A 13,283-nucleotide genomic window follows, 5' to 3' on the forward strand; every position below is an offset into this window, starting at 1 on the left:
CATATCCTTATAAGGAAGAAAGTATTTTCATTTTATTCCAAGCCAATAACTATTATTGTACATACTTTAATTCCCCCCTCATTTTCTCTTTATCTTCTGAATCTTTTTCTGTGAAGTAGAAATTTATGAATTTGTCATTTTAAAAAACTTTCCATTAAGTTAATTGTAATGGAAACAGAGTTATTTGACCAAATTGTTTTTCATACAAAACCTCAAAATACTAGAAGCAGTTATTAATAACCAGCTTTAAAATATGCACAGACCCAACGTTTAAAGTTAAAATGTAAGTAGAACTCTGAATGGCCCTGGGAAGTCATGGAAATTAGGTCTGGTGCATCCAACTCTGAAGAAGTCCGTTTTAATAGACCTCAGCCTAATGTCAGCAGTGGTGATTGTCACCTCCAAAGCACCGTACGATTTTCTGTCTCAAGAAAATGATGTAAACACTTGAATAAGTTACCTTCAAAAGAAAGACACACACACCAATACTCTGAATATTTTTCGCCCCTCCTCCTTGAAAAGTCAAAGTGCTCTCTATAAATTGAACCCTCACAGCGGACAAAGAAATTATAATGTCTTCTAAAATACTGTGGGCTACTATTTGCTTTCTAACATATTTTAACTTCTTTTTAAAAATGGCGATAGGGCGCCTGGGTGGCTCAGATAGTTAAGTGTCTGCCTTCGGCTCAGGTCATGATCCCAGGGTCCTGGGATCGAGTCCCGCATCGGGCTCCCTGCTCAATGGGGAGCCTGCTTCTCCCTCTGCTTCTCTCTCTCTCTGTCTCTTATGAATAAATAAATGAAATCTTAAAAAAAATAAAAATGGCAATGGAAGGAACTAGAAGATTTGGGTTATTTTATTTCTCATGAGGGAGAAAAGCTCACAGAAATGATATAAATGAGCTCAGTAAAAGAAATGGTAAATTTTGAAGTAAACAGGTGACTATTACTTGAGACTAAACCAAATACATAACTACATCAGTGACCTTAATTATTAAACAAAGAAGCAAAATGCAATAGGTCAGGTTTTTTTGTTTTGTTTTGTTTTGTTCTGTTTTGTTTTTTAATCTCAGTAGTGAAGACACCATTGTGTAGAATTACAGGTCAAATTAACAAAATGATTCAATTCTTAGACCGCCCATTTCTGACTATGATAGGAATGATCTTTAGGGAAAAGAAAAGGAGAACCGATTCACTTTTGTTATGATGAAGTAAGGAGGTTAAATCATTTTCTCTGCAGAAAGTGATTATCAAGCTGTATAAAAATGGTCCAAAAGCAACTATTTAAATGCCTGGGAAAGAGATAGCATGTATACACTAAATAAAAACATTGTTTACACATGAAAACTACTAAGCATTGAGTGAGAACCGTGGGAGCGTGTGACATTCTTGACTGGCATGGGTGCTTTTCTTCTGGCAAAGTCCTTGGGCCAGTGTGGGGCCGACCATGAAAATCAGCAGTCTTGCTGTAGCTGCTGGAGGCAGGAAGGACCGTGGGTTGAAGTGGTGAGCTTCGCGACAAGTGCACGGGGAGGACCAGCAGCTCTGCCAGGCTAAGGTTTCTGTCCCGATAGGACAAACACATAAATGATAGGAAGTTTTCCAAGGAGTTTCAGGAGATAAGCCATCTGTAGGTATCTGGGTGAGCTCTCTCCAAATCCTGGGTAGACCTGGGGCTGGGCTCATGCATGGTAGAGCTGAAGGGAGCCCAAACTATCCATGCATCATTGGCCAAGGAAATCTGTGCGTACATGCAGAGGAGAATTGAGAGGGCATGATGAAAAATAAGAGCCAGAGGAGATGTGAAAGTGGCCTAAAGATTTAATATGTTCCTAGGCCACACAGAGATCTGTCAGGAGAGACTGGAAGACTTACTGAATGGGTGTATTTGAGTGCAATGTCTGATCAGTCTTTGATTAAAAAACAAGATGTGCAGATGCAGGAAAAACCCCTAAGGATCTAGGTTTAAAAATAAAAACAACAATGATAAAAGATGAAGACCAAAATTTACACTATGGGGAAAACAGATTTAATGGATTTAATTCAGAGAAGTTCAGTTACTAAGCAAACAGATAAATCAAAACAGTTACAACACTCTATAAGAAAACATCAAAATCCAGAATTAGTAAATACATAAAATGTCTTGTATTTCACAAAAAATTTACAAGACAAGCAAAGACATGATTTGAAAATGTGACTCATACTGATGGGAAAAAAAAATCAATAGAACGTGTCATTAACTGTCTCGAGATATTGGAGTTTGTAGACAAATACTGCAAATCAGCAATTACTCATGTTTTCAAAGGGCAGAAGGCAAACACATTTAAAGATTTAAAGAAAAGCATGACAACAGTGATGCAACAAAAAATGAATATCAACAAAGAGATAGAACTTATGGAGACAAAGCAAATGGAAATGTTGATGAACTGGTTAACAAGTTTACAATAACTCCTGAAAAGTTAAGTGTGAGAACTCAGTCATTTTCAAATGCTGTGGGTACTACAAGCTAAGCCCATTTTAAAAACTTAGGTTTTTCTCAACATGTGTATTGCTGTGTATATTATTTAACAAATACTTTATGTTTATCATGGCTGTAAGTGGTACTTCATGACAGAAAAATAGATTTTGGAATTTTCTGAGAGTTTTCTCCTCCTTCCTCCTCCCACTCCAGAAACACTCGCTTGTAGTTAAGTGTCTGCCTTTGGCTCAGGTCATGATCCCAGGGTCCTGGGATCGAGTCCCGCATCGGGCTCCCTGCTCAATGGGGAGCCTGCTTCTCCCTCTGCTTCTCTCTCTCTGTCTCTTATGAATAAATAAATAAAATCTTAAAAAAAAAAGCAGTAAGTAATCTAGCCAGCACATTGTCCAAGGAATCAAAGAATAAACCCAGCTATAAAAATTTTTTTATAATCTAATAACGAATAGATAAAATTAGTACCTTGTTGAATTTTTCCAGGAGAACAAGACTGAATATCCACTGATAGATGAAGATGTTTACCAGTCTGCTACTAAAAGAAACCAACTGAAAATGATTTTTGAATACATCAGTTCATGTGTTGGTGTTAATACCTCTTCCTTCTTCAGACTTCTGGTTTACTCAATAAACCAGAAACATAATGGATTGGATTTATTTCTGTTAAGAAATTCTATAACAAAAAGCAGTGTGAGATCAAGTTAAAGTAAATATGGTAATAGTAAGTGTTCAGAGTGTTCAGAGTTGGACAAGAGTACCCACAGACTTTGTGATCAGAAGAGCTTCACAGAAAAGTGGCGAATAAGGCAGGTATTGGCCAATCTCTGCATTCCAGATTGTGAGTGAACCACAACACCTTACAAGATTAATACGAGTGTGTTATATAAGATTTTTGCAGGCAAATGGGGAGCAACGGCTTGAAAAGTAGATTGAGACTAAAGAGTTGAAGGCAAGACTAAGATCAGGACCTTGGATTCCTTTACTCAGCTGCTCGAAGATTATCGATGATTCCCCCCTGCTAAATTCAAAAGGCCTTGAAAATTCAGTGTGGTAGTCATGTAATAGATGGATTAGAAAGACAAGATATTGGAGGCAGAAAGATTTCAGAGCAAGGTATTTTCAGAAGAGAGAGTTGGCGTCAGAGGAGGCCTGCTGATCAGTCCCAGGCTTCCCAAATCAAACCAAATGTTAAGCTTCATTTTTATGAACATGGACGTCCCAAACTCTGACAAGTTTCCATGCATAATTGAAAAGCTGGTGACCCCTGACTCAACTTAAACATTTTTCAGTGACTTTGCATTTTTTTTATATCTTACAAGCTTCATGAAACAAATATTTTCAAAAAACTTACTTTCATATATATCTTTTAACAATGTAATTAAACTTGCAGCTCAGCTGTAATATATATTTTTAAATACTATACACTATCATAAAAATGTTATATATAGCACCATCTGTTGGCTAAGGTATCTTTAACAGATGAAAAATGTTTTATGCAAATGAGATTAGAATATCATTAAGTTTGAACAGAGAAAAGAAAAAGAGCTTTAATTTCGATTAGGAAAAAGTGAACTCAATATGTGGTCACTGAGTAGTAATGAAGCCTGATAATTCAGATTATTTTGGCCTCTGCAAACAGTAATAGCATCAATTATGATAAACTGGCTGAGTAATAATTTACCTTAGTCAGAAATGATAAAAATGACAAAGCCATATTCCATACATTTTAAGCACACAAATCTCACCTAAAACAGGTATAAACAGTGAATGTAGTCAGTTTGAGGATGAAACATAATGTATAAAAAAACTTTCAAAACAGCAACACCATTTAAGATGCAGTTAGAAGTTGAAATTAACCAAATAATGTGTAGCTTGCATATTTCTCCTTCCTTTGATTTGTGAATATTCAGTGGCATAAAATGTATGAACACGTAATAAGTTAAAGGGAAATTTTAGTTATATTTACTTGCATATCCTTGGGAATTCAGGAATGGGACGAATCTCTGTTCTTTTCTCAGTATTTATCTCTTTGTAGTATTTGTGGTGAGGACATCGGCAGATACTGCTTTGGATTTTTTTTTTTTTTCTTGAGATTTTGCCTCTTGCCTTTAAAAAATACCAACAACTGAAACTTACCAAAGAAATTTAAGTGTACTCTTCACATGTTGGGTTTTTACTATCTACTCTGTCAACAAATCAACAACTGCCAGTTGAGTTTCATGGCCTGATGCTAGACAATCCCTGTCTTTAAGGAACCTATACTTTAAAATATACAACTCTTCCAAAAAGAACAATATAGAAATAAAGTAGTGTGATCAAAATATGTAATGGATAAGGAGGACAGTAAGTGATCTGATCTCCGATTACAAATTGCTTCCTTTTTGGAAGCTTTTCCTGATTTTCCAATACGAGTTAAGAGTTCCTCTTGAGTGTCCTCATGTACTTTTGTGTTTTAGTACATATTACAACCGTGGTGTACAGTCTCAGTTCTTCTCTAGACTACAGTTTTTATCTATCTTTAAGACTATGTATAGGTCTTACCAGCTAGTACAGTTTATGGTATTTTACAAGTAAATTAATATATGAGTGTATGATCTTTCTTTCATGAGAAGCAGAGTTAGTTGCTCCTCTTTATGTTTCCAAAGGATTTTTGTTGAACTTTTGTCATAACAGTAGCTATATTTATTTTTAAAGATTTGTTTATTTGTCTTTAAGCCCAAGGGCAGGGACTGTTTCTGCAATTCCAAGCCTTAGCATTAAGTATGTTTTAAATAAATTTCTACTAATATGTTAATGATGCTTAAAAATAAGGTATCAAAATGGGTAGATCTAGAAAATTGAGATACTACAGTTTACCTTTGACATATCTGTGAATCTCCCTGGTATGTCTAAAAAAAATTGAGAAAATCTCTTTTTTTTCCTGGGATTTGCTATTAATACTTGTTATTTCTGTGCTTTTACTGTGACAATGAACATGAATATAAATAACATGCATCCTTTGAACTGGCTTTATGCACTAGAGTAAAAATTTGTAGACGTTTTACCAGAACTGTAAACATGTATATATATTTTTTCTTTTAAGATCTTGAGTCTGACTATATATCCTGGAGAAAAGAGTAAGTACTCTTACAGAGCTACATTTAGGAGATTATATATGTATATATGCCGAATAATCTCTGATAGATGGTAAATATTCATTAAATATCTATAGACATTTTTCTCGATGCTGAGATATAGTAGTGAAAATATGGATATTGCCTCTGCCCTCAAAGGGCACATGGTTTTAAAAATGGAAAAGAGAGAGAGAGAGAGAGAGAGAGGAAAGAAAAAGGAAGGAAGGAAGGAAAGAAGGAAGGAAGTAGAGAGGAGAGAAGGAAGAAAGAAAATTCAAATAAAAATAAAAGAGGTAATTTAATATAGTTACATAGAATTATAACTTGCATTGAGAAAAGTTAAATTAGTGCCAAGGTTAAGTGGAGTGGAACTTTAAATACACCAATCAGAAAAGATCTGAGACCTGAAATACAGAATGGGTGAATGAGCAAAAGAAGGATGAACAATGCTATAAAATAAAAACAGACTAAAAATTAAGTCACCAGTGATCCATTTCCTTTCACACAAGCTTACATTTTATTTGAAGTGAAGCAAAACCATGTCCCTTGGAGGTCCTACCCAATCGGTCAATCTGGAGTTAGGGCGACACACCTCCTCTCTACTATAGATTATAACTTTTGGTAGAGCACCATGCATTTAATGACTGCTGAGGAGTACCCACTGACCTGATCTGAGATTTTTTATTGCTGCATGTTGCCTTCTCTCTTTCCTGACAGGAATGGTTTTAAAATAAAACACATTGCCTAAGATCAGGATACTAAAACCACGGAGACCATTATGTAAGGCAAGTCCATTTTTAAGCCTAACAAACTTAAAGGTGCCCCTTCGAGCAGGAAGTACTATAATGGGAAGAAATATCTTCATTACGTGCCTTTTCTTGAAGAATAAGAACTATCAGAGTAGCCGGCTCTGTCTCAGGGGGTATCATTTGGGCCTTTGAGAGAAAATGTCTGGTTTGAAATGTTTGTATGTGGTCATCTAAATCCCTGAGGAAACTTTTAAGGTTCTGGCCAAGGCTGCTTCTACTGAAAGGAATAAATATGTTTGCAGAAACTTAGAGCAATAGAGAGGGAAATAATTCACCTGCAACCTTTTCAAAACTTTAGTTTCCTATTGGGAGCATGAATTTGGTCTTGTGCCTCATTTGACTATCAATTTTGAGTTGCTTCATTAAATTTTTCACTGGGTTAGGACCAGGTTTCACGGGAGGGGAGGGCAAAGCATAGAGAATTGAAAGGACGTCGGCTGCTTTGGAAGCACGTTTTTTCTATGCTTTTGCAGTTTAATATGTTTAAGGGTTTGGGGAGAAGAGGTTGTATTACCTGCAATAGGGCAAATCCTGCCATCAGAAACATAAAATAACTGCTTTATAAGTTAGAGGTAATATATACAAAGAAATACTTACTTGTATTTGGATTTTTATTTGGATTTTTGTTTACCACTATAATTATTAGGATGAAGGGCTCATTGGCATAAACATTTAGTTTTACAGTCTGGACTTTGCAAGTTGAGTTGCAACTTTGCAACATAGCCTAGTTCAAGTCTTGTTGTATCTTAAAGTGGCCTACAGGAAATGTATTCTGGAAATTGATTGGCAGACATGATCACCCATTATATGTGGAAATTTTTTGTAAGAGTTTTCACGTGTAAACTTCAGGTATTGATATATCAGTCCTTAGCATCATCATCACTATCATCCTCATTATCCTGGAGACTCATATGGGGGTTGAGGTGTTGCAGGAATTACTCTAAGTGCTTCCTACACTTAATCTCATGTAATATTCATAGTTACATTATAGTTACATTATCAAATGAATGTTTTTTATGGTTACCTTTTATGGATGAGAAACAAGGAGGCTTAGAAAGTTTAAGTAACCAGTTCAAGGTCACTCCCCAAATTCCCAAGTTGTACACAAGGTCAGTTTCTGTATCTATCAAATAGCCGATGGACAGATTCAGAGCAAAATGTAAAGTAGGAGAATTGGGTTTTCTTTTATGGATGTCTCCAGTGCCCCGTGATAATCTCATTTCTCTTGTGGGAGCAAGACACCAATGTGATGCTCAAATTAAAGACATATTCTCTAAAAGCACAAAACATTCATGGTTTGGTTGCTTTCTATTAAAACAGTTTATTAAAGTAGTCTTGCTTGATGGGATGTGCGCTATGGTAGATTCTTGTTGTCAGGAGATTGAGTGGAAGGGACAAGTTGTCCCTCTTTTCTCCTCTCCACACGCAGAAATACCAGTAGCAGAAAGTGTCACCAATGTGACACACCTTGTACACATAGTTTCAAACAAGTGGGATTCTTATAAGTCTTAATAAAGCAGAAGAGTGAGTCCAGGAGAGTGAAAAGTCTCACTTCACTTCTGTTTTGTAATCTTAGAAGCCCTGGGTTTATACAGCGGAACTCTGAGGTCTTAAGATTTCTAGAAAAAGTGAGCAGAGAGGTCTTTAGTACTCTCAGACTGTGCAAAGATTGAATCCTACATAGCTGAATCGGTCATAGAATGCAAGGAGAATATTAAAGGGTCACTGTGGTCCAGAGAACAATATCTGGGTCAGGGAAACTGGAATCCTCTGCCATGACCAGGTTACTAAAGGACCAAACTCTAAATCTATTAACCTGTCTATTAGCCCTGTCTGTTACACGTTAGTTGATATCTCAGGGTTTCTCCACGTATTTTTTAAAGATACATATGCATTAATTATGTTCTTCATAACTTGCTCAGGGGACCTCTCCAACTCAAAGCATGATAATATAGCGGCAAAAGCCATTCTGCTGTGGAGTTTTAAATGCAGTATCCTAGTTAACTATTGACCTGTATCTTCATCATTTACTGCTGCAACTTAATTTGTTACTATGAAAATAAAACTCACAAGTAATTTTATGTTAACTCTGTGTTTCATAGCTAAACAGTCTTGTTATAGAATTTATTATATTTTTTGGCAAAAGATACTGGATCATGAGCCAACAAGAATTTCAAAGGCAGCTAAAAGAAATATCGTAATGCAGTGTCTGGTGGTGAGGTGGGTTAAAGCAAGGAACGCTGGTGTATTGTGAGGAAAAATATACAAACGGTTATAGAAAGGGTTCATGACACAAGTTCACTCACATTTAAGCAGGCCAGAAATAAAAGAATCAGGTTATTTCTGAAAGTCGTTGTGAGTGAGATTGATGCTTCTAGTCTTAGGAAATCAATACTATGTCATCTCTGTACTACATCTTGATTTGTAATTCATACAGTGTTATGAAATGTTATAAATCTCAAGGAAGAAAGGGAGCTCATAGCCTAAGGAGTTCATGCAAGAGAAACTAAAGTTAGAGGAAAATGATGACTATCCCAGATTTTACACTGGTTTGCTTCTTGTTTACCTGTTACATCTCGCTTTATGCTAAACGGTCATGAGATCTGTCTAAAGAGATCTCTGGAGGTCAAGCCTTATTGGCTCCTCGACTATTTAGAGTCTCACTTACATGTTAGTCAATATGTAGAACTGAGAAAAGTTTATATTTGATGAGACTTAGTTTAAGAAAATAAATAGGTATGTTATTTTTAAAATCGAAATATTCTTAAAGATTGCATTGCATTTGCATTTCTTGACCTATGTGTTGAGCATGTAGGTGTCATGAAGAAGATAGGAATAAGATCTAATTTCATTTAATAGGTTAAGTCTAATACGGTATTTTAAATTTATGTATGTATGTATGTATGTATGTATGTATGTGTTTGTGTATGTAGGTTCCATGCCCAGTGTAGAGCCCAATGCAGGGCTTGAACTCACAGCCCTGAGAGCAAGACCTGAGCCAAGATCAGCAGTCGGATGCTTACCCCACTGAGCCACCCAGATGCCCCTATATTTTATTTTAATTTTTTTGTTTCTTCTCCAAATTTTTATTTATTTATTTTTAATTTATTATGTTATGTTAATCACCATATATTACATCATTAGTTTTTGATGTAATGTTCCATGATTCATTGTTTGCCAGATGCCCCTATGTTTTAATTTTAAATGAAAACCATGATCTAACTTTTTGGAATGAGGCTAGTTTCTCTGCCCTCACATATAAAAGTAGTATCTACTTTATTAAGAAAGATACAAAATAGTTCGTTTATTCTTTTTTTGAAGTGCCATTCTAAATTCTGGGTCTTATCTATTTCTTTTCAGTGTACATTATGTAATAATTAAGATTCTAACTTTTTATAGGGAAAGGACTGTATCCTGCCTCTATTTTTAGTCTGCATACTGGATAGAAGAAATTAGGCACATATTAGGGTCACAATAAATAAATACATATAAAATAACATAGCACAGCATATCATAAAATAGAGTAGAATAGATTATTTTATTTCTGAAACTCAGTGAAATCTGTCTACATATAATAGCAGAAAAATATACTACCTTACATTACTGTTTGTAAGTTAAAAAAAAAAAAAAAACGGATTCTGACCACTTTAGATGCAAACCAAGCATCAGATGCTAAAGTCCACTCTGGGTCAGATGATAAAAATTTTCCATCATTGAGACCTGTCCATATTCAGCCTCTCATTTTTCTTCAGCACATCGTAACAGACCTACTCATCACAGTGACTGGAACAGTATACTCCACAACACTCACGTTATAGAATCAACCAAACCACAGTATCCTTTATTATACAAATAGGTTCTAGCAAAAAACTCACCCTGCTATCTGCCAACCTGGCTTAGAAGAAATCCTGGTCATTAACAAGAGATCATTAGCTCTCATCCTGAATAAAACAGGATGACTTCACTGTAGTGTGCTAGAACCAGTGCTCATGAGAGCCAATTTTGCACATCTTTCCCTAATTCTGCACTCGGTGACATAATATTAGTAGCAGTAAATTGAGCCTGGTGGGAGTATTTACACCATGGGAATGGGCAAACACTCAATCTTTTTTACCCTGATGGTCAGTTAAAAATTACTAGCAGTGATGTGAATGGAACTGGAGGGTATTATGCTGAGCAAAATAAGTCAATCAGAGAAAGACATGTATCATATGATCTCACTGATATGAGGAATTCTTAATCTCAGGAAACAAACTGAGGGTTGCTGGAGTGGTGGGGGGTGGGAGGGATGGGGTGGCTGGGTGATAGACATTGGGGAGGGTATGTGCTATGGTGAGTGCTGTGAATTGTGCAAGACTGTTGAATCACAGATCTGTACCTCTGAAACAAATAATACATTATATGTTAAAAAAAAAAGATAATAGGAAGGGAAAAATGAAGGGGGGGAAATCGGAGGAGGAGATGAACCATGAGAGACGATGGACTCTGAGAAACAAACTGAGGGTTCTAGAGGGGAGGGGGTGGGGGGATGGGTTAGCCTGGTGATGGGTATTGAGGAGGGCACGTTCTGCATGGAACACTGGGTGTTATGAACAAACAACGAATCATGGAACACTGCATCAAAAACTAATGATGTAATATATGGTGATTAACATAACAATAAAAAAATTAAAAAAAGGGCACGTTCTGCATGGAGCCCTGGGTGTTATACGCAAACAATGAATCATGGAACACTACATCAAAAACTAATGATGTAATGTATGGTGATTAACATAACAATAAAATACAATTTACTAGCCTAGGGGTGCCTGGGTGGCTCACTCAGTTAAGTGTCCAACTCTTGATTTTGGCTCAGGTCGTGATCTTAGGGTCATGAGATTGAGCCCCGTGTCAGGCTCCACACTCACTGGGGAGTCTGCTTGAAATTCTCTCTCTCCCTCTCCCCCGCAAATGCCCTTTCTCAAATAAATAAATAAATCTTTTTAAAAATTTACTAACCTCCCACCAGTTTTCTTTTATCTTAAAAATATTCTTTTTATTCTATATGTTATCATTTGTTTTTTTTTAAACTGGTAGCTTTTTAAGTATTTTTGTTAAAACCTGATAACTGTAAGTGATCATAGCATCAGACAAGGCTATCAGAGTGAGATTTATAGATTTATTTTAAAAAAGAGATATCTTAGTTTGTCATCATTTGCAGTAACTTCAAGCAAAAGGGAATACATTACTGGTTTTCAGTATTCATTACAAGTATGTATTTTGATACATCATGTTTCCATACTCAATATCTGACACACCTTACAATCTCTGATAATTCAAAATTTAGAAAACATTTCTTCATGTCTGAGTCTATAACTGTTTGGGCACTGAATTTTTCTTCTTCTTATTCCCTACCTGCTAGTCTGCAGTTTTTGAGTTGTCTTCAAACAATGGTGAATTGCCAAATATCACCAATTACCTTTTAGGATGAAAGTATTAACAACCACAAAAAAATATTTTTACAGATCTGTTTGACCATTTATGCTCGCTGACTTTGTTTAAAGGGCTTTTTTTTTTCCTCCTTCATTTTCTTTGCGGGCCTAGAAATTATAAAATATTCTCTCTCTCATCTTTAATCTAACTAGAATTATGAAATAAGTATGGAATTCACATGGGATGCTTTCCATTTGTTCCATTATGTGTGTCAGAGTACATATGATTTATACTTCTCTCCTTAAGTCAAACAACATTAGTTTTCTTTGAACATCTGGCTGGCATCTGGGAGATCTACTCCATGCACTATTAATCAGAATATCATTGTGAAGTTTGGGTAATGACCGATGTGAATAGAATATATTTCTATGCAGTAAAGTTCACTTTATTGATTTAATACTACTCGGCATCCTGAAATGCTTTGGTTTTCAACACAATTTAAATACATTGCCAAAACTTAATTTATTTAGTAAATTTACACAATATTTTTCTTCCAAAGTACTATGTAGTAATGGCAACCAGGCGACATACAAAAGGCACTCTGTCTTCCATCTCCAATTATTTTTACGGAGCACTTTCCTAAGAGCTAACTGCAAAATCCAACAGCTGTCTGGTTTAAGATGCAATGCACTCTCCTTTCTTCCCCTCTTCTAGACTCTTCTGTCTAAATCTTGACACTTGGACTTGTTTCTCCAACAATCTCCCCACCTACCCCTATCCCTTCCTCTAGATCTGTCTCTCTCTTCATTAAGAATCTTGGCAAACTCCAATGTAGAAAAGTAAAGATATAAGAATTAAATTACTTTTTAATGTCTAGATACATCTTCTCTTTAGTTTTCATGCAACTTTCCTCTCTAATCTACATGAATTGTCTGCCTTCTGATTGCCCTTCTCTGAGTGTCTCCTGTTCCTATCCTAGTTTAAAGTCCATGTAGGATGGGGTGCTATTTATTGTTGTTTAGATGTCACTCTATCTCAATTTCAGAATGAAGAATAAAATAAGATAAAATAAGGGGAAAATGTTAAAAATGTGAATTAAGATGGACACAAAGCTAATAGCTTTTGGTGTCTAAATTATTTGTAAAAATGTATTTTGTAAACCCAACCTTCCTTTTTCTTTTCTTTTTTTTTTTACAGATTTTATTTATTTATTGACAGAGAGAGCATAAGCAGGGCGAATGGCAGGCAGAGAGGGAGGGAGAAGCAGGCTCCCTGCTGAGCAGGGAGCCCAATGCGGGGCTCGATCCCAGGACCCTGGGATCATGACCTGAGCCAAAGGCAGACGCTTAACTGACTGAGCCACCCAGGTGCCCCTAAACCTAAATGTTCAGTTAAAGAATGGATACTATATTTAAATTTTCTGCTCTCGATTTCCAGTACTTCTATATTTTCTCAAATAACTCTCTGTTTCTCTGT

At 35.9% G+C, this 13,283-nt stretch overlaps 1 long non-coding RNA gene across 1 annotated transcript in view; it reads left to right on the forward strand.

Moving 5' to 3' along the window:
- Window positions 1-3,083, forward strand: part of LOC113929959 — a 61,357-nt gene extending 58,274 nt beyond the window's left edge. The window contains exon 4 of the long non-coding RNA XR_003522369.2: window positions 2,957-3,083. This is a non-coding gene — a long non-coding RNA (uncharacterized LOC113929959). The remainder of the gene's footprint in view (window positions 1-2,956) is intronic.
- Window positions 3,084-13,283: the final 10,200 nt, after the last annotated feature.

Source organism: Zalophus californianus, chromosome 5, assembly GCF_009762305.2.
Source record: "Zalophus californianus isolate mZalCal1 chromosome 5, mZalCal1.pri.v2, whole genome shotgun sequence".
In the NCBI taxonomy this organism is placed as follows: Eukaryota; Metazoa; Chordata; class Mammalia; order Carnivora; family Otariidae; genus Zalophus; species Zalophus californianus.